At 38.9% G+C, this 23550-nt stretch overlaps 1 protein-coding gene and 1 pseudogene across 10 annotated transcripts in view; one reads left to right on the top strand and one right to left on the bottom strand.

The window, feature by feature from the left end:
• Positions 1–23550, bottom strand: part of NF1 (neurofibromin 1) — a 252664-nt gene that overhangs the window by 201350 nt on the left and 27764 nt on the right. The window lies entirely within an intron of this gene.
• LOC131497509 (large ribosomal subunit protein eL32-like) lies at positions 2700–3096 on the top strand (annotated as a pseudogene).

Below are 23550 nucleotides of genomic sequence, written 5' to 3' on the forward strand. Positions count from 1 at the left end.
GGTAAGCCAAAAACTTCTGAAAAGCAAAGCAGAATTTTAAAGTCTCAGCCTCAGGAAGACAAAAAATTAGACTTCAGAACCTGCTAGTGGAGGGGACCCAGTAAATATACCCAGCTTTCAACCATAAGCTTTGGAGGGTTACATCCTACATAAACAGGCAAACTGCAGCAACTGGAACTCTTTTTTTTTTTTAAGTTTATTTATTTAAGTAATCTCTACACCCAACATGGGGCTTGAACCCACAACCTTGAGATCAAAAGTAGCATTCTCTACCAACTGAGCCGGCCAGTTGGAATCCCAGCAACTGGAATTCTTATACATTACTAGTAGGAGTGTAAATCAATAATTGTTTTGAAAAATGTCTGGCATTATCTACTGAAACAGAACATATACACATTTAGCAATTTCACTAGGTATATACCTATACCTTAGGTGTATTCGTATATATGTTCACCAAAAGATATGTACAAATGTTTAAAACAGCCCTTTCATAAACTGAGAACACTCCAAGTGTCTATCAATAGCAGAAATGGTTTTTTCAAAAGCAGTCTATTCAAAGAAAAACTGCATAGCAATAAAAATAAATGATTTACAACCGTAAGCTTAGTCTCACAAATATACGAATGAAAAGAAGCCAGAACAAAACGTCACTTACTGTGTGACTCTGTTACACAAATTTCAACGACATGTTAAATTCAAGTCAGGATAGTAGAGACCCTTGGAAAGAACAGGTAATGACTAGAAGGAAATGCAGGAGGAAAGAAGGACCTACTGATTGCCAGCACTATACAAGTTCCACTGATGTGTTCACACTGTCAACATTTATTAAGCTGTATATTTACATACATTTGTACATCCTTCTATATGTGTAAGTCAACATAAAGTCTGTTAAGTATATGTTATTTATATCCATGAGTTCAAAATGATACTAAAAAAAAACTAAAACAAATTCTGGAACAAATGAAACCCAAATCTAAGAGAAGCAAGGTAATGATATAATCATTCTTAGTGAAGACAGAGGAATTGTAGCAGACGCTGACGTGCTGCCCAGCTCCCCTACGGGGAAGGACTTGTTGCCTTAACTGCTAGCAGTGCTCAGTCAGTCCTTCAGGGACTGCCTCAGCCGCAAAGAATGATCCTACCTAAGGGAAACCCTTCCTGGGCAGCCCACATCCAACGACCAACTGATAGGGCAATATAAAGGCCTAAGCACCTCAGCCCAATTCTGGGCAACTCAGAAGAACCAACTCTAGCATCAGAGCTCCTGACAGGAGATGAACAAAGCTACCACCAGACCTACACTGCACCATGAATTCTGCATCTGCCCAATCCTCCCTCCTCCCAGGTGTTGATCCCAAAGGAAGATCTTAATGAACATCCTACACTAGGCTTCCAGGGCAGCTGGCTGCAGGTGCTCAGATGGGATTTTAAAGCTGGCAGTGAAGGAAAAATCATAACTACAAAAGCAATGAAGCTGAAAGAGTATTACTAAACCCTTCGCTCACTGGAAGAAAAAATAAAAAAGATAACAAAAAGCTGATTAACTGCCAATTAGAAGCTAGGCATGTAAGCCCAAAGGTCTCTCCAGAAGCATATACAGATGGTCTCCTTTCATACAGCAGGAGGACAGAGAAACCTAAGGACCAGAACCAACACTTAATTATCAGAGTTGCTGGGCTTCAAAGAAGGTTAAATGCCCTATAAGGCACGTCTGCTATGCTGAGACCAGAGTCCTGAGGGTTAAGAATAAGACTCTGACAAATGAATGCAAACAAGTGGGCTATGCTCCCCAAAAATCTCGTATTTCCAGGTTCCCCTGAACCCCCCAGTCCACAATAGTAGCCCATCACTGCTTACTAAGTGGAGGCACTCCACAAACTCGTTTGAAGACAATTCGAAGGCTTCTTCCCTATAAGACAACAGATGTTCCCCTCAGGATTTGCCACCATCTACTCTGCTGGCCAAAGGGGGTATGAGGGAATTTTCTGAGTGATGAAACTTCTTATATCTTGACCATGGTGATGGTTACATGAATACGTGCCATTTAAATGTCAAAACACAGAATAAAGCTGGTATAAATTCAAATGAGAGTGTTGTAACATTAGGACGTTAAATGTAATCCCCATGGTAACCACAAAGAAAATAGCTGTAGAATACACAAAAAGGAAATGAGAGAGGAATTTAAACATTTCACTACAAAAAATAAACACAAATGAAAACAGTAATGCAGAAAATGAGAGACGAAAAAAGCCATGGGGCATAAGGAAACCAATAGCACAATGATAGCAGTAAATCCCTTCTTATCAGTAATTATTTTAAGTGTAAATGGATTAAACTCTCCAATCAGAAGGCAGAGATTGTCAGAAAAAATAAAATAAAAAATAATTTAAAAAATTAAACAAAATAAAAGCACATGACCCAACTACATGCTGCCTATGGGAGACTCACTTGAGAGCTAAGGACACAAACACGTTGAAAGTGAAAGGATGGAAAAAGATATCCCATGCAAATGGTAACCAAAGAGAATACTCTGGTTTCTCTTCGGATCGTATAAATCTTTCAGTTTTTACAAAGAGAGTGGGGGTAGGTATACAAATTATCAGACAAACAGACTTTCAATCAAAACAAGTTATGGAGGACCTTCCCCTCTCTTCTTCAGCACTGCCTGTGAAGGTGGCAGCCATCTCCTATATGGCATCATGTTCACCCTCAAACCTCTAGTCAAGTCCAAGATCATTAAAAAGAGGACCAAGAACTTCATCTGACACCAGGCAGACCAATATGTCAAAATTAACCATAACTGGTGGAAACCAGGCATTGACAATAGGGTGTACAGAAGATTCAAGAGCCAGATCTTGATGCCCAACTTTGGTTATAGGAGCAAAAAGAAAACAAAGTACATGTTGCCCAGTGGCTTCCAGAAGTTCCTAGTTCACAACATCAAGGAGCTTGAAGTGCTGCTGATGTGCAACAGATCTTACTGTACACAGATTGCTCAGTGTCTCCTCCAAGAACTGCAAGGCCAAAAGAGCAGCCCAGCTGGCCATCAGAGTCACCAATCCCAATGCCAGGCTGGGTAGCAAAGAAAATGAATAGACAGCTTATGTGCATGTAGTATTTGTGTTAACAAAATCATAAAACTATAAAAAAAATTATGAGACAAAGAAGGACACTGTATATTAACAAAAGGTTCAGTACAGCAAGGAGATATAATAATTATAAACATTTACCCACCTAATGACAGACCATCAGAATATAAGAAGCAAAAAATGACAGAATTAAAGAGAAAATTAGTTCTACACTAATAGTTGGAGACTTCGATACACCACTCAAAATAATGGAGAAACCAACCAGACAGAAGAAAACAGACGACTTAAACAACACAATAAGCCAACTAGACCCAACATACATATGCACAACATTCTACCAAACAATGGAATATGCATTCTTCTCAAGTACATATGGGACATTTTCCAGGATGACCACGTGTAGACCAAAAAATTACATCTCAATAGATTTTATTTTTTATTTAAAACAAAACTTTTTTTAATGTTTATTTTTGAGAGAGAAAAAGAGCACAAGCAGGGGAGGGGCAGAGACAGAGGGAGACACAGAATCCAAAGCAGGGTCCAGGCTCTGAGCTGTCAGCACAGACTCGGGGCTCGAACCCACAAACCATGAGATCATAACCTGAGCTGGAGTCGGATGCCTGACCGACTGAGTCACCCAAGCAACTCGACATCTCCATAGATTTTTAGAGGATAGATATCATACAACATATCTTCTCCGACCACAGTGGAATGCAGTTGGAAATCAACAACTGGAAAATTCACAAAATTTCACAAAATTGTGAAAATTAAATACTTTTTTAAAAAGTTTCAGTATAATTAACTAACATGCAGTATTATTTTAGTTTCAGGTGTACCATATAGTGATTCAACAGTTATATACATTATTCGTGATCATAATAAGTGTACTCTTAATCCTCTTCACCTATTTCACCCATTCCCCCCACACACCTTCCCTCTGGTAACCATTAGTTTGTTCTCTGTATTTAAGAGTCTGTTCTTTGGTTTGTCTCTTTTTCTTTCTTCGTGTGTTTTGTTTCTTAAATTCCATGTATGAGTGAAATCAGATGGTATTTGTCTTTCTCTGACTGACTCATTTCACTCAGCATTATATACCCTCCAGATCCATCCATGTTATTGCAAATGGCAAGATTTCATTCATTTTTTTTGAAAGAATTTTTTTTAATTTATTTTTATTTTTATTTTTATTTTTTTGAGAGAGAGTACATGGGAGAGAAGCAGAGAGAGAATCCCAAGCAGGCACTGCGCTGTCAGCACAAAGCCCAACACAGGGCTTGATCCCACAAACAGTGAGATCATGACTTGAGCCAAGACCAAGAGTTGGACACTTAACCAATCGAGCTGCCCCAGGTGCCCTGATTTCATTCATTTCTAAGGCTCAGTATATTCCACTGTGTGTGTATTTGTGTGTGTATGCCACTTCTTTATCCATTTAGCTATCAATGTACACTTGGGTTGCTTCCATATCTTGGCTTTTATAAATAATGTTGAAAAAAACATACGATGCATGTTTTTTGAATTAGTGTTTTCTTTCTGAATTAGTGTTTTTGTTTTCTTTGGGTAAATACCCAGGAGTGGAATTACTGGATCACATGGTAACTCTATTTTTAACTTTTTGAGGAACCTCCACACTGTTTTCCACAGTGGCTGTGCCAGTTTGCATTTCCACCAACAGTGCACGAGGGTTCCCTTCTCTCATCCACACGAACACTTGTTTCTTGTGTTGCTGATTTTAGCCATTCTGACAGGTGTGAGGTGATAGCTCACTGTGGCTTTAATTTGCATCTCCCTAATGGTGAGTAATGTTGAGCACCCCTTCATGTGTCTGTTGGCCATCTGTATGTCTTCTTTGCAGAAGTGTCCGTTCATGTCTTCTCTCCATTTTTAATTGGATTATTTTAAACAATACACTTTTAAGCAACCAACATTTCAAGAAATCACAAGACAAATTAGAAAATACTGACATATGAAAGTGTAAATACAACATGCCAAAACTTGCAGGATGCAGTGACAGTAGTGCTAATGGGGAAATTTATAGCTATAAACATTTACGTTAAAAAACAAGAATATTCCAAATCGAAAGCCTAACTTAACCTAAGGAACTTGAAAAAGAAGAACAAATGAAATACAAATCTGGAAGAAAAAAGGTAATAATAAATATGAGAGCAGAGATAAACAAAGTAAGAATAACAAAAGCAGGGAAAATAAATGAAACCAAAAGTTGGTCCTTTGAAAGTATCAACAAAATTGACAAACTTTTGGCTAAATGGCCTAAGAAAAAAGGAAAAAGACTCAAATTATTAAAATCAGAAATAAAAGTGGGTACATTATTACTAGTACTACAGACCTAAAAAAAGATGTTAAAGAGTGCGATGAACTGTATGCCAAAAAATTTTTGAATAAACCTAAATGAAATGAATAAATCCTTAGAAACACAAAACCTACCAGGGCTAAATCACAAAGAAATAGAAAATCTGAATAGACCTATAACTAGTGAGAAGATTAAATCAGCAATCAAAATTCTTTCAACAAAGCTCTGGACCTGATCATTTTACTAGTAAATTCTACCAAATATTTAATCAGGAACTAATACTAATCCATCTTAAACTTTTCCAAAAAATTGAAGAGAATACTTCCTAACTTATTCTATAAGGCCAGCATAACCCTGACACCAAAGCCAAAGACACAAGAATATCACAGACTGATATCCCTCATAAATACTGATGCAAAAATCCGCAACAATTATTAAAAAATTCTGCAGCATATTAAAAGAATTATACACAAGACTAAATGGGATTTATTACTGGAATGTGAGAATGGTTCAACATATGAAAGTCTATGTAATATCTACATCAATAAAAGGAAGGGAAAAGACCACATGTTCATCTCAATTGCAGAAAAAGCATGTGATAAAATTCAACACCGTCTCATTTGATAAAAACACTCAACAAAGAGAAGGAATAGAAGGAAACTACCTCAGCATAATAAAATCCATATATGAAAAACTCAGAGGAAACATAGTACTCAATGGGGACTGAAAGCTTTTTTTCCTAAAAATAGGAACAAGGCAGGTGCCCATTCTCACCACTTGTATTCAACTTAGTACTGAAGTTCTAGCCAGAGCAGTTAGGCAAGAAAAAGAAATAAAAGGCATTCAAATTGGAAAGTCAGCTGTTCTCAGATGACATGATCCTATATGTTAAAACCTCTAAAGATTCCACTACAAAAATCTGTGAGAATGGATAAAGGAATTCATCAAAGTAGCAGGGTAAAAAGTTAACACACAAAAATCAGTTGCATTTTAGACAGCAGCAATGAACAATCTAAAAAGGAAAGCAGCAAACAATTCCACTTATGACAGAATCAGAAAGAATAAAACACTTGGGAATTAATCTAACCAAGGCAGTGAAACTTGTATACTGAAAACTACAAAACACTGCTGAAAGAAATTAAAAACGGTATAAATAGAAATACATCCTATGTTCATGGATTCAAAGACTTAATATTCTTAAAATGTCAATACTACCCCAAAGTGATCTACGGATTCAATGAGTCCCTATCAAAACCCAATGCCATATTTGGAGAAATAAAAGAACCCATCCTAAAATTCATATAGAATTTCAAAGGACTATGAATAGCTGAAAGAACCTTGAAAAAGGTAACTCTTAATTTCTGCTCAAGTCATGATCTCACAGTTGGTGAGTTTGAGCCCCACCTAGGGGAGTGCGGAGCCTGCTTGGAATTCTCTCTCTCTCCCTCTCTCCCTGCCCTTCCCCCACTCTCTCTCTCTCTCTCAAAATAAATAAATAAACTTAAAAAAAAAAAAGACACACATACAGACCAATGGAACTGGTCTATTCTGTTCCACTGGTCTGTACGTCTGTCTTAATTCCCTCACATACATGGTCAATAAATTTTTGGCAAAGGTGTCAAGACCATTCAATGTAGAAAGGACAGTCTTTTCAACAAATGGCACTGAGAAAACTGGGTATCCACATGCAGTGGAATGAAGTTGGACCCCTACCTAACACCATATACAAAAACTAACTCAAGGGGTGCCTGCCTGGGTGGCTCAGTCAGTCGACCACAAAACTTTGGGTTTCGGCTCAGGTCATGATCATAGGGCTTGGGAGCTTGCTTGGGATTCTCTCTCTCTCCCTCTGCCCCTCCCTAACTCGCACATGCTCTTGCTCTCTCTAAAATAAAAAAATTAAGGGGCGCCTGGGTGGCTCAGTCGGTTAGGCAGCCGACTTCGGCCCAGGTCATGATCTCGCGGTCTGTGAGTTCGAGCCCCGCGTCAGGCTCTATGCTGACAGCTCAGAGCCTGGAGCCTGTTTCAGATTCTGTGTCTCCCTCTCTCTGACCCTCCCCCATTCATGCTTTGTCTCTCTCTGTCTCAAAAATAAATAAACGCGGGGCGCCTGGGTGGCGCAGTCGGTTAAGCGTCTGACTTCAGCCAGGTCACGATCTCGCGGTCCGTGAGTTTGAGCCCCGCGTCAGGCTCTGGGCTGATGGCTCGGAGCCTGGAGCCTGTTTCCGATTCTGTGTCTCCCTCTCTCTGCACCTCCCCTGTTCATGCTCTGTCTCTCTCTGTCCCAAAAATAAATAAAAAACGTTGAAAAAAAATAAATAAATAAATAAATAAACGCTCAAAAAAAAAAATTTAAAAATAAAATAAAAAAATTAAAATATATCTATCTATCTATATCTGTATATATAGATATAGATATAGATAGATACAGATACAGATACAGATATATCCACAGAGTAAAAAGGCAAGCCACAGAATGGGAGACAGTATTTGCAAATCATATATCTGAGGAGATTAATATCCAGAATATAGAGAGAACTCCTAAAACTAAACAACAACAACAACAAAAATTTAAAAATGGGCACAGGACTTGAATAGACATTTCTCAAAGATACATTAATGTCCAATAAGCACATGAAAAGATGTTCAATATCACTAAACATTAGGAAAATGCAAATGGAAAACTACAATAAGATACCAAGTCACATCCATTTGTATGGCTATTACCAAAAAAACCAGAAAACCAAGAAGTGTTGGTGAGGATGTGGAGAAACGGAACGCTTGCGTGCTGTTGGTTAAGCACATAAAATGGGACAGCCAATGCTATGAAAATACCTTTAAAACATTTAAAATATAATTACCACATGATCCAGCAATTCCACTTCTGGGCATATATCCAAAAAGAAAACCGAAAGCAGGGTTCAAAGGGATATTTGCACACTCATGTTCACAGCAGCATTATTCAGAGTAACTAAAACACAGAAGCAACCCAAGTGTCCATCGATGGATAAAGGGATAAGAAAATTTGGTATGTACATACAATGGAACATTATTCAGCCTTTTAAAAAAGGGAGAGGGTATTCTGCAATATGCCACAACATGGATACACCTTGAGGACATTATATAAATATATAAATAAGCCAATCCCAAAAAGACAAAATACTGTCTGATGCCACTCATATGAATTACTTAGTGTACTCAAAGGCAAAAGAAAGCACAATGGTGATTGCCGGAAGATGGAGAAAGGGGAGAATGGGTAATCATTTAACAGGTATAGAGTTTCAGTTGTACAAGATGAAAAGAGTTGTGGGGATGGATGGAGTAACGGTTGCGCAGCAATGTGAATGTATTTAATACCACTGAACTGTATACTTAAAAATGGTTAAGATGGTAAACTTTATGTGTATTTTACCACAACAAAAAAACTCAGACTGCATTCTGAAAAGGGCGAATGTTACCATATGTAAATTATACATTAATTTCTTAAAATCTGAGATCAAAGAATTCTAACAAAATACTTATTGAACATGTACTATGTGCCAGGTAGCAATGTAGCACTGTGAACACGAAGATGAATAAATGTATCCTTCAGGTACCAATAATTCCGAAAATCTCATCTAATTGCTCTTCTCTTCTCTCTGAACAAAGTTAGTCATCCTTGGGCAATCTCTGTATTCACGGGCTATCCTGCCGATGACTACCACAATGACTGCTGATGACTAAAACAGCCCCAGACTGTACACACCCTGTACAATCCTCTCCCTTGACAGAGGGAAGCACTTTCAAATACAACGTGATATCCCTTACATGATTATTACATTTTGTGGCAAAAGGGACTTTGCAGATGCAATTAGGATCCCTCATCAGTTGACTTTGAGGTAATCAAAAGGGAAATTATCTCAGCTGAGCCTGTCCTAACGGGGCGAGCCATGAAAGAGATCTGAAGCAGCAAAAATGCTTTCTGTTGTCCTTGAAGAAGCAAACTACCACACTGTGGGGAACGGTCACACGGCAAGGAGTAACAAGCAGCCTCTGGGGGTTGAGAGCCTCAGTCCTACAACTCTAAGGACCTAAATTCTACCAACAACCAGTGAGCCCGGAAGAGGACCTCATGCCTCAGATGAGATGGCAGCGCTGACAGACGACACCCCGATTTCAGCTTGGTGAGAACCCGAGCAGAGAACTCAGTTAACCACTGCCCAGATTCCTAACCCACAGAAACCGTGACATAATAATTTTGCGTTGTTTTAAGCCACTATGCTTGTAATAGTCTTCTTACAGAAGATAGAAAATACCAAATCTGCATCTTCAAATGTGTTATCCAAATGTCTATTTGGTAACTCCACACGGGTATCTTGTAGGCACTTCAAACTCAGTGTTCCTAAAATTTATCATCTTCCTATCATGTCTTCTATCTTAGGAATAGCACCACAATACACCCAGTTTCTCCTATCTGAGATCTGACATTCATCTTGGACACTCCTTTTATTCTCTTCCTTCCATCCCTTTAGTCAGACTGGTAAAAATGAAAATACCTGGGCATGCACAACTCAGTTCTACCCTTCTTTACATGGGAGCAGGCTTGCTACAACTGTAAGTATTTTCTTCTATGTCAGTCAACATGGAGTTGATCAGGAACCTAGCCCTGCACAGGGGAGTGACCAACCCTGCCTTGGACTGGGTGTTGTAAGTCAGCCCAATTCTAAGATTTAGTTACTAGGCCCACTTAGGTCTCCAAATTCATAATGATAGGGGGGCGGGGGCGGAATACACACACACACACACACACACACACACACACACACACGTATATGCATGTATATGTATATATATGTATGTATATATACACACACATATATACATGTACATAGACACAAATATATAAATATATTTATAATATGTTTATGTATTCTTTTCATCAATATATACTTCTGGATGATAAATTTACTTTTAATATTTATATATTTCACATATATTTTGGCCTCCATCTTTACTCTCTTATTTCTTAACTTGTTCAGAAGCAAGGCAGGGAGCTAAAAAGTATATTCGGGCCCCCAAGCTCTCCAAAACAGCACTAAAATCTGTGTAGAGGAAAAAGTCAGACTAGGGGGTAGTAAGGGACCAAGATGTTAGCAGATAAAGTGGTCAGGGAAAGCTCTCTGGAGATGTGACTTTGAGCAGAGATGTGGCTGATGTAAGAATGGGAAGACCCAGCAAAGCTCTGAAGAAGAACATTCAAAGCAGCAGTGGCAGGTAAAATGGATCTGATGTTGGTATAAGCATGACACATTCAAAGCCTAGCAAAGAGCCCATTGTGGCTCAACCAAAGGGAATAAAAGATGAAAACGTAGGGGATGAGGTCAGAGAGAGAAGCAGGGATGATTCGGATGATGAAAAGCCTGATGGGCCATTTTAAGAGCTTTGAATTTTAGTTTGATAATGTGGCATATTATATTTTCCAAATATGGTCACAATATCTCTCACCCCACATGCAGTAGGATCTTGCCACTCCCACATCAAAAAGTGGAGTCTATTTTTCCATTTCCTTGCATCTAGGCAGGTCTCATAACTGTTCTGACCAATAAAATATGGCAGAAAGGACACTGTGCCAGTTCCAGGCACAGCCCTTAACTGGCCTGACAAGTTTTTCTTTCCCGCCTCCTGGAAAGCAGCTGCCATGTAAAAAGTACTTACTCTGAGACCACCATGCTGGGAGAAGCCCAGGCCACACGGAGAAATTCTGACGAATGAAATGCCACATGGAGATAGAAGCCAGGTACTGGGGTGCCACACATGTGACTGAAGAGGTCATACTGGAAGGGATGTTCCAGCACTGGCCACCCCAGACAACAAACGCCACGTGGAACAGAGCTGAACCAGTCATGAGCTCCTGACTAGCAAAACTGTGAGCACAATAAACAGACCGTTTTAAGCTACAAAGCTTTGGAGCAGCTTGTTACGCAGCAATAGATAACAAAAAGAGGGGGAAGAAGATACTGAAGGGATGTAAACAAGGGAGTAACGCGATCTGATTTATGTTTTTTGAAGAACGAGAAGGTGTTATAATAGATTTGGAATTGGGGTAAGCTGATTCTGAAGTTCATTTGAAGTAATACATTTGTGAGAATACCACAGAAAGTTTTGAAAAACAAGAACAAGAGAAGACCCACATTGCCAGGTCACTTAAACATTCTATTAAGCTCTTGTAATAATAAAACCAGGGGCACCTGGGTAGCTCAGTCAGTAAGCATCTTGACCTCAGCTCAGCTCATGATCTCACAGATGTGAAATCAAGCCCCAGGTTGGGCTCGTGCTGGGTGTGGAGCCTGCCTAAGATTCTCTCCCGCCAGCCTCTCTCTTCCCCTCCCAAGCTCAAATGCACTGTCTCAGGGGGAGGAATGATAGTAATAATAAAACCAGTACATTATGAAAATAAACTCACTAGGGGCGCCTGGGTGGTTCAGTCGATTAAGCATCTGACCTCGGCTCAGATCATGATTAGGTCATGATCCACAGTTTGTGAGTTCGAGCCCCACATCTGGCTCTCTGCCGTCAGTGCAAAGCCTGCTTCGGATCCTCTGTCTCCCTCCCTCTCTGCCCCTCCTTTCCTTGCATGTGCGCACGCATGCAAAGGCTCTCTCACTCTCTAAAATAAACATTAAAAATAAAAGATTAAAAAGAAAGAGCAAACTCACTATACTGAAAAAAAGGCAAAAAAAAAAAAAAAAAACCCAGAAACATAACTAATCACAGCCATAGAACAGCCACTAGTATGTACACAGAAATTTCACTTGATAAAGATAATATTTCAGGGGCGCCTGGGTGGCTCAGTCGGTTGAACATCTGACTTCAGCTCGGATCATGGTCACACAGTTCTTGGGTTCGAGCCCCGCGTCAGGCTCTGTGCTAACAAACAGCTCGGAGCCTGCAGCCTGCTTCAGATTCTGTGTGTGTGTGTCTCTCTCTCCCTCCCCTGCTCATGCTCTGCCTCTCTCTGTCTCTCAAAAATAAATGTTAAAAAAAAGAATTTTTTTGATTCTGTGTCTCCCTCTTTCTCTGACCCTCCCCTGTTCATGCTCTGTCTCTCCCTGTCTCAAAAATAAATAAACGTTAAAAAAAAAAAAATTAGGGGCGCCTGGGTGGCGCAGTCGGTTAAGCGTCCGACTTCAGCCAGGTCACGATCTCGCGGTCCGTGAGTTCGAGCCCCGCGTCAGGCTCTGAGCTGATGGCTCAGAGCCTGGAGCCTGTTTCCGATTCTGTGTCTCCCTCTCTCTCTCTGCCCCTCCCCCGTTCATGCTCTGTCTCTCTCTGTCCCAAAAATAAATAAAAAACGTTGAAAAAAAAAATTTTTAAAAAAAAAAAAAAAAAAAAAATTAAAAAAAAAAAAATTTTTTTTAGAGATAACATTTCAAATCAGTGGTGAAAGAATGGATTCATCAATAAACCATTACCAGATCAAGGAGCTATACATCTGCAAAAAATAACTCATACCAAATTTCAAAGTATGTGTGTGCTTGCGTGTGTGCTTTACCTATGGTAAAGAAAACAAAGTCATAAAACATTAAAACTATTAGGAAAAATACTGAAGAATAATTGCATAATACTGGTGTAGAGTATATTTTTCTAAACAAGACAAAAACCAGAAGCCATAAAAAAAAAAAATACTTACACATTTGCCTACATAAAAATGCTTACATTTTGCATTAAAAAAAAAAAGACACTAATGACAAAGAAAAATGCAAGTAACCAACAGGAAGTAAAAGAATGTACAACAACTAGAGGCCAAAAGGTTTACATAACTAATATATAAGATTATATTCTATGTTAATAAGACTATTCAATGGAGAAACTGTTGAAATATGAAGTCATTTACAGAAGATGAGTGGTCAATAAATATATGAAAATACATTCATTTCACTAATAATTTTTAAAGTTTGAAATAAAATTAGACCATTTGGGGAGTGGGAGGGCTCTCTACATTTTTCCAAAATAAAGCTAAGTACCATTAGAACACATATGAAGAAAATGACTACTCCTGGGGTGGGTGGGTTAAACAAAAACCAACAAAAATTTGAACACCATAATAAAAAAAAAGATAAGGTAATTATATTTGGAGGTAAAAATGAGATGATTTTTTTCCTTTTCTTTCACTTTTATTAGTTTCTCTTATTTTCAATTGGCATGTATTACTTTCCCAATTGGGAAAAAAGGAAGTTAAACTATTTTTTTCAACATTTCATGCTACCTTAAATAAACCTTTGGATATTATGGCAGAAATGGAAAGGGTCTAAACTCCATGAAGAAAACTAATCATCTTTTAATAATGATCTGTATTAACAAACTGTAAGCAACTTAAGATACAAGATTTCAACAAATAAGAGGATTTAGCAAGAGAAGGCAAAACATGAAGCAAAGCACTGTGAACAATGGATAATCTGTTTCTAGCTACACTCAGAAAATTCTTCAAAAGGTCACAGGCTAAAATTTTTGCCTCTGTGTACATTTAAACCAGTTTCTAAAAGGCCTCTCAGACCATGATGGAATTGGGGTGATGTTAAAATTCACTTAATATAAATTTTCATCAATTAAATGAGAGAAAAAGCAAAGAAAAATATATCACACTGGGCAAAGAAGCAACTAGAAAAAAATATATTAGGAAAAAAAGACCCAAAGGCTCTGGATACCAACTAACAAACATCAATCAGGAAAATGTATAAATATTTATTCTGGTTATACTGACATATTTCCCAAAGTAGACACAACACCAGTGGTATGTAATATGAGTTTATATGGCACCTAATTAACTTTAAAAATGTTAAGTTTCACATTCATCTTAACACATGACTTAAAATTATTATATCAAACCCATGATTACAAAGATATCATACCTTTGACAAGACTAAGTGATAAAGGGAAGCCAACTTAAAGTCGTGAAGCAAGGTAAATGACATAGTTTATGGCTAAAATGACAGTACATGAAGGACAGAAGTTAGGGAAACACTGTGGTAACATTCTGAAATGCAAAACCAAGCTCATAAAACAGATGACTAAATAGTCAACTGTTGTTGTTTTTAATATGGATGCTATAAAGACGTTCAGGGGCAAGGAGATTAGCATGGAGCCAAACCAGTTTTCCCAAAAGGTGAAGTCCAACATCATCCTCCCCAAACACTTCTTGCTTTTAGTTTCTTTCCTTCCTACTATTCTGAACTTACGGATTACCCAAGTTTTTCCATACACAGAAGTCCCTGATTCACAAATAAAGAACCTATTTATACCAGTAGCTCCAACAACTAATGAAGCTCCAAAAGCAGATTCCCAAAGGCCCTTTCCAGATTCTCCAGATATCTACTACCACAGCAGGGCAAGATTTATTTCTGTCAAACATAAACTTGGATCACATTGTTCCAATAAAAAATGCTGGCTCTTCATTTTCCCCTCCTCTCTCTTCCCTTCAGTACACTAATTCAGTGCAAAAGCCATGAGGAGGGGCAGAGCAAAGTAAGCACCTACGTGTGTTGGGGCGGGAGGGGATGCAGGAATCAGAGTAGGCGGAGTAAGGCGCTCGTGTGGAGGAAATGTAGCATGAGCAGAGTGAAGAGGCTGTACAGATGTGGAAGGCAGCCCAGTAAAGGGTGCCAGGGCATGCCTCAGGTAAACAAAGACTCCCGTACACAGGGCAGCCAGGCACAGGATACTAGAATACAAGCAAAGTGAGAAGGATATGTATGCAGGAGAGCAGGCCATATAGGGTGTCAGGGTCAAAATGGGATACGGAGGGTGCCCATAATGAGGATAGCCCAGAATTGGGTGTCAAAGCCTGAGTGAGACAAAGAGACGAGAGAGTGGGGCCCGGCAGTGGGTGTTGGGCTGCACTGGGCTTCTTCATGATGGGAAGGGGGATATTCTATCACAGAGTCTGAGCAGAGCGAGGAGGATATCCACACTGGGAAGCAGCACAGGGCAGGAAATATGAGCCTGTGCAAGGTAGGAAGGGCATCCACACAGGGTAGGGGTGGTATTTCAGGATAACAAGGGGTGTTGCAGCTCAAGCAGAATGAGGAGAGCGTCTACTGTGCTCGAGAGCAAGTGGTAGTGGTGAATGACAGTGATGGGATATCAGTTACATAAAAGGGGACTGATCAAATAGTAAACATATTAAGAACAATGAGAGCCAGGTTTCCTACTGTCAAAAAGTTTACAAAGAAAAAAAGGGAAAAAAGTTTAAAGAACCCTCTGGTGTTAAACTAAATTAGTGGTGTGTGAACAGTTTTCAATATAGACACAAACAAATAATTATTGATAGAAGTATATACACATACGGAGAGATGGACAAGAACACATTTATTCCCTTTCCCAGTTTACTCCATTGAGAAAAGTTAGAAACAACGACAACTCAATAATAATGTGTGCACCTAGCCCTCAGATCTTGGTTTCTAAACACCATCTCCTTTAAAAAGAACCACAGCTCCTCAGAGAAATGGCTGATTCCAGCCCTGAAACACAAGGAAGGTTCTAAGAAGCCTGGAACATTCTGTTATGCCAGAAAGAAAGGAAATGCTCAAAGAATGATGAAGATATGTCAAAAGGACAGAGAGGCCAGACTGAAGGAATTCTCACTGGCCAAATATGGAACAATTTGAGCATGAAAACAAATAATGATAAAGCATACGCTCTCACATACGCTCTGTGAACCTCCTTGACCGCTCCTACTCGGTTCTGAAAACAACTGTAATTAAATAACCAGATGACCTTAATATACATCCTCATGCAAAAAGGTAAGTTCCATGGGAGTAGAGAAGGAAACTTTCTTGTAACCTGTTTTATCCCTCAGGGTTAGAAGTTTTAAAAGGCAATTAATAAATGCTTGCTAAATAAAAGAATGAACTAGTATGTTACACTGACTTTTCCTATCTCCTTTAACAACCACCTCTTTTTTAATTTTTTTATTAATGTTTATTTTTGAGAGAGAGAAAGAGAGCATGAGCAGGGGAGAGGCAGAGGCAGAGGCAGAGGCAGAGAGGGGGAGAGAGAGGGAGAGAGAGGGAGAGAGAGGGAGAGAGAGGGAGAGAGAGGGAGAGAGAGGGAGAGAGGGAAAGAGAGAGAGAGAGAGAGAGAGAATATCCAAAGCAGGCTCCAGGCTCCAAGATGTCAGCACAGAGCCTGATGTGGGGGCTTGAACCCACGAGCCGTTGAGTTCGGCTCCTACCCGAGCCGAAGTCGGACGCTTAACCGACTGAGCCACCCAGGTGCCCCAACAACCACCTCTTTATTACTTAATGCAGTGTGCCTCAAACTATGGCCCAAGAACTATAGGGAGGGTGCCCCTCCCTAGAGTTTAGTGATTTCAGAGGAAAAAAACCCAACCATTTCCTTTATCTATATTTTACAAACTTGAACCATAAAATAGTATTTCCATAATAATCCTATTACTTCCTAATTGAGTGAAAATCCCCACACCATAAACCACCAATCTCTTCCCTCCCTCTAGCTCTCAGAAACCTGGAACCAGACATATATGGTAAGCAGGTAAGCAACTGGGCAGTATTTTCCTGGAGAAACTGAATGCCCCAAGAAAAGACCTGTATTTGGAGGGCTTCCAAAAATAAAGCTACTCACCACCAACTCAATCTACAGTAAAGCCCATGCTCATGAGTCTCCAATTCTCTCACATTTAAGAGTAAATATTTAAAGTGAGAAGAGACAACCTAGATTTACCACATAAGGCCTGTTAACATGAAAGAAAGGAAACCAAGTAAACACACACAAATTAATTTTGAGAAAAAAGACAATGCAGGAAATAAGAAGAAACTTCCCATACACACAAAAAAAGTTCATTATTAACATCCTAAAAGACAGTAGGAACGATTTTAGAGGATGCTATTTTAGAAAGGAAGAGAGAGCAAATGAGAATAAAGAACGTTTAGAAAGTTAGATATGACTGTATCACAAGTCCCCAACACCACCCCCAGGTTCAGTGGTTTGCTAGAAAGACTCATGGGACTCAACATATAGTCACATTCACAGTTATGATTTATTAGAGCAAAAGGATAAAAAGCAAAATCAGCGAAAGGAAAAGGTGCAAAGTCAGAGGAAACTATACACAAGCTTCTAACAGTCTTCTTCCAGTGGAGTCAGACAGAACATCCCAAATTCCTCCAGCAACAAGTTGTGACAGCACCTATGAAGTATTGTCTACCACGTAATTCATTAGAAACACAGTGATAGTGATCAGCATTTATACTGGGGGCACCCTCTGCCTAAAACATACCTTTGTTCCAGACACCCAGATGGAAAGCAGGTATTCAGCATAAATCATGTTTGCACAGTTTGGGCACAGAGAATGGCACAAGGAGTCATTCTAATTGACGAATGGTGGAAACCATTCCAAACTCCAAGTTCCTAGATACGAGACAAAAGTCATCCTTGCAAAGAGACCTTTTTAAGGATAACATTCTCAGGCCTGCTGCATTAACCCTGCACAGATAGATAAAATAAAACACTAAAGAGTTGGAAGATAACGTTCAGACCCTCTCCAGGAAAAAGAACAAAAGAAAACACTATGAGAAGGAAAAGGCTTTAAAAATTACATGATCAATCAATTCCAACATGTGAAAAAAAGAGGAAGGAATAAAGAAATGAACATGGCAGGAAGAAATTACCAAAGAAATATAAGAAAGCTCACCTTTTGGGAATGCAACCTGGTGCAGCCACTCTGGAAAACAGTATGGAGGTTCCTCAAAAAACTAAAAATAGAACTACCCTACCAGCCAGCAATTGCACTACTAGGCATTTATCCAACGGATACAGGTGTGCTGTTTCAAAGGGACACAGGCACCCCCATGTTTATAGCAGCACTATCAACAATAGCCACAGTACGGAAAGAGCCCAAATGTCCATTGATGGATGAATGGATAAAGAAGATGTGGTATACAGGGATACAGGAGTACCGATGCATAGGGGCACTTGTACCCCAATGTTTATAGCAGCACTCTCAACAATAGCCAAATTATGGAAAGAGCCTAAATGTCCATCAACTGATGAATGGATAAAGAAATTGTGGTTTATATACACAATGGAATACTACGTGGCAATGAGAAAGAATGAAATATGGCCCTTTGTAGCAACATGGATGGAACTGGAGAGTGTGATGCTAAGTGAAATAAGCCATACAGAGAAAGACAGATCCCATATGGTTTCACTCTTATGTGGATCCTGAGAAATGTAACAGAAACCCATGGGGGAGGGGAAGGGAAAAAAAAAAAAAAAAAAAGAGGTTAGAGTGGGAGAGAGCCAAAGCATAAGAGACTGTTAAAAACTGAGAACAAACTGAGGGTTGATGGGGGGTGGGAGGGAGGGGAGGGTGGGGGATGGGTATTGAGGAGGGCACCTTTTGGGATGAGCACTGGGTGTTGTATGGAAACCAATTTGACAATAAGTTTCATATATTGAAAAAAAAAATAATAAAGCCAAGATGCCACCCAAGGAAAAAAAAAAAAAAAAGAAGATGTGGTATAAATATATACACACACAATGGAATATTACTCGGCAATCAAAAAGAATGAAATTTTGTCATTTGCAACTACATGGATGGAACTGGAGGGCATTATGCTAAGTGAAATCAGTCAGAGAAAGACAAAAATCATGACTTCACTCATATGAGGACTTTAAGAGACAAAACAGATGAACATAAGGGAAGGGAAACAAAAACAATATAAAAACTGGGAGGGGGACAAAACAGAAGAGACTCATAAATATGGAGAACAAACTGAGGGTTACGGGAGAGGTTGTGGGACGGGGGATGGGCTAAATGGGTAAGGGGCACTAAGGAATCTACTCCTGAAATCATTGTTGCACTATATGCTAACTAATTTGGAGGTAAATTAAAAAAAAATTAAATTTAAAAAATAAAAAAGAAATCTCACCTTTAAGGTGATAACATACTGGATCTAAATGTCAACAATGGTAGAGCTCAAAAAGATAGTTAAGATATTGGAAGAAAAACAATGCCTAGAATTCTATATATCTAGCAAAACTGCCATTCAAGAATAAAGGGGAAATACATTTTTGAAGAAAGGAGGATAAGAGCAATTATCACAACAGACCTTCCTCAAAGGAAATTCTAAAAAATGTGCTTCAAGCCAGGAGAAAAATGAACCCAGAAAATTTGAGATTCAAGGGAAAAACACTAAAAAAGTCGGACAAATAAAAGGCACATTGAAACATGGCAGAAATGAATCCAAATATATGAGCAATAACAATGAAAATAAATGGGCTTAACTCTTCGCTTAGGAGGAAAAAAAACTGTGGTTACATATGTTCTGTTTATAACAGACTAACATAAGAACACAGAAAGACTAATGATCAAAGAATAGAAAAATGATCTACCAAGCAGATATAAAACAAAAGATAATGAAGCAACATTAGGAAAACCCACTGGAAATAAGTCGCTACGTAAGGATATAAAACCCAAATCACCTGGAAGGTATCATTTTAAAACTCTATGTACCTAATAACACACACACCCCAAAACTGACACATCTGTAAGAAAAAGTTATAAATCTACCAATACAGTGAAAGATTTTTTTAATATAGATCTCTCAGTAATAAGATCTAGCAGACAAAAGAAAAACCAGTCAGAATTCAGAAGAGTTGAACTGCTTAATTACTGCTTAATTGATCAAATAACATGTAAAAATCATACCCAAGAACTAGTGACTACACACTATGTTCAAAAACACACGGAATCTTAATAAAAATAGGGCTATATATTTGAGTAGTAGGATTCCAAACTGGTCCCTAACGATCCCTGAATTCTGCTGTCCATGCCCTGTGTAATCCTCCCCCACCCTGTGTATCAGGGTGATTCTACGTGACGAATATAATATGGCAAAAATGAAGGTATGTCACTTCGAAAGGTCATAAAAGACTGGCTTCTGCTCTCCTCCGATCACTAACTCTGGGGGATGCCAGGTGCTTATGTCACAAGCAGCCCTGTGGAGAGGCCCACGCAGAAAGGAACTGAGACCTTTCGCTAACAGCTAGCAAAGAACTGAGGCCTCCTGCCAATAGCTGTGTAAACGACTAGCTTGGAAGCAACCTTCCACCCTCAGTCAAGCTTTCAGATTACTACAGCCCCAGTCAAGAAGTTTGCCTGGAACCTCACGAAAGACTCTGAGCCAGAAACCCCTAACTAGGCTGCTACTGGATTTCTGACCCTCAGAAATCTTGAGATGATGTTTGTTGTCCCAAACTGCTACATTTGGGGGAATTTGCTACAAAGCAATAAATACAATAGCAGTAATACAACACTCAAGCACATGAAGATAATTTTAAATCTGAAAGTACTAGCATCATAGAATCCATACGCTGGTCACAATACAATTACAATAGAAATAACCAAGAGAAAAATTGGAAAACTTCTGAAAATCAAGAAACTCTGGCTGAAAGGAGAAATCATAATGGAAAACAGGAAATATCTATAACTGAAAAGCTAACTATGAAAACTTGTGAGATACAACTAAAGCAGCATTTAATAAATTTATAACTTTGTAAACTTCAATTCATAAAGAAATATTCAAAATTAATGAGCTCATATCCAACTTAGAAAGTCAGAAAACACAGATGCCTGGGTGGCTCAGTCAGCTAAGCATCAGACTCTTGATTTCAGCTCAGGTCACAATCTCACAGTTCTTGAGATCCAGCACGGAGCCCGCGTGGGAGTCTCTCTACCTCTCTCTCTGACCCTCCCCCACTCACACACGTGCATTCCCTTTCTCTTTCTCAAAATAAACATTTTTTTTTTTTTTAAGTCAGAAAACTACCTCACAACCATTAGGATAGCAACTATCAAAGAAAATAATAGTAACAGAAAATAACATGTTGGTGAGGATGTGGAGAAATTTAAACTCTTGGCCACTATTCACAGGAATGTAAAATGGTGCAACTGCCATGGAAAACAGTATGGCGTTTCCTCAAAAAATTAAAAATAGAATTACCATGACCAGAGGACAATGGAGTGTTATTCTCTTTAAAATCTCACCTTAAAAATAAAATTGACAAAGGTGATCAACAACAACAACAAAACAGAATTACGATAGGATCCAGCAATTCCACCTCTGGATATGTACCCAAAAGAACTGAAAGCAAGATATCAAAAATATCACCGCACACCCATGTTCATAGTAACATTATTCACAATAGCCAAAAGGTGAAAGCAACCCAAATGTCCAACAGATGAACAGATATGCAAAATGTGGTATATACATACAATGGAATATTACTCAGCCCTAAAAAGGAAGGAAATTCTCACACGTTACAACATGGATGAACCTTGAAGACATTATGCTAAGCGAAATAAGAAGTCATAAAAAAACAAATACTGGGGGGCACCTGGGGGGCTCAGTCGGTTAAGCATCTGACTTGGTTTCGGCTCAGGTCATGATCTCACAGTTCGGAGCCCCACATCGGGCTCCACGCTGACAACGCAGAGCCTCCGTGGGATTCTTTCTCTCCCTCTCTCTCTGTCCCTCCTCTGCTCATTCTTACTCTCTCTCAAACAAACTTTAAAAAAAGACAAAGAAAAATACTGTATGATTCCACTTATATGAGGTACCTAGAATAATCAAATTCAGAGACACAGAAAGTAAAATGTTGGTTGACAAGGACTAAGGGAGGAAGAAATAAGGAAAAGTCATTTACTGGGTATAAAGTTTCAGTTATGCAAGATGAAAGTGTTCTGGAGATTGGATGCACAATGGGAATGTACTTAACACGACTCAACTATACACTTAAAAATGGTTGAGATGGATGAGGCATCTGGGTGGCTCAGTCGGTTGAGCATCCAACTCTTGATCTCAGCTCAGGTCACAATCTCATGGTTCATTCATCGGTTCGAGCCCCACATCGGACTCTGCACTGATGGCATGGAGCTTGCTTGGGATTCTCTTCCCCTTTCTCTCTGCCCCTTCCCCACTCGTTCGTTCATTCTCTCCCTCTCTCCCTCCCTCCCTCAAAATAAATAAACTTTTAAAAAAATTAACCACAATTAAAATTTAAAAGGAAAAAAGTACAGCATAACAAACCCAAGGAAGAAAACTGATAAGAGCAAAATTAACAGAAAACAGGCAAGAAAATTAACAAAGCTAAGAACCGTGTCTTTGAAATACAAATGAAATACACACACACAAAAAAAAATAATCAAGAAAAAAGCAAAGGAACAAATAAACATTAGGAGAAAACCACAGAATATAATTTCAGTTCCCACAGATTAAACAGATCCTAAAAAGATATCATAAACAACTTTTGAATTGAAATGTACATTCTTAGAAAAATACAATTTATCAAGATTAATTTAAGAAAAGAGAATCAGAATAGTCTGACAACAATTCAAGAACTGAAATCACTGGTTTACAATTTTCCCTCAAAGAAAGTACTAAGTCCAGATGGTTTTATTGGGGGATTCTGTCAAATTGTGAACCAACACAGAATTCCAATACTACGTAAACATACAAAGAACACAAAAAGGAAGTTCCCCAATTAATTTTATACAGCTAGAATAACCCTGATATGGAAACCAGACACGGATTATATAAGAATGGAAAAATACAAATCATATTCATAAACATAGATGCAAACATCCTAAACAACATATCAGAATGAATTCAGTAATTCTTTAAAAAATTATACATTTCAACCAAGAACTGCCCCAGGAACAAGGTTAACAAGGTTAACATGATTATTAGAAATCAGAAAATGAGAAAATAATGACAAACAGTATAAACAGACTAAAGAAAGAAAAATTACACAATTACCTCAATGAAGATTAAATAAGCATCTGATAATACTCAACATCCATTCAAGAATTTTTTTTAAGTTTATTTATTTATATTGAAAGAGAGAGAGCATGAGCAGGGGAGGGGCAGAGAGAGAAGGAGAGAGAAGGAGAGAGAAGGAGAGAGAGAGAGAGAGAGAGAGAGAGAGAGCGAGAGAGAGAGAGCGAGAGAGAGAGTCCCAAGCAGGTTCCGTGCTGCCAGCGTGGAGCCCGAAGTGGGGCTCAATTCCAAAAACTGCGAGATCATGACCGGAGCCAAAGTCAAGAGTTGGATGCTCAACAGACTGAGCCACCCAGGTGCACCCCAACCAAGAATT

This window comes from Neofelis nebulosa, chromosome 16 (assembly GCF_028018385.1).
Source record: "Neofelis nebulosa isolate mNeoNeb1 chromosome 16, mNeoNeb1.pri, whole genome shotgun sequence".
Lineage (NCBI taxonomy): Eukaryota > Metazoa > Chordata > Mammalia > Carnivora > Felidae > Neofelis > Neofelis nebulosa.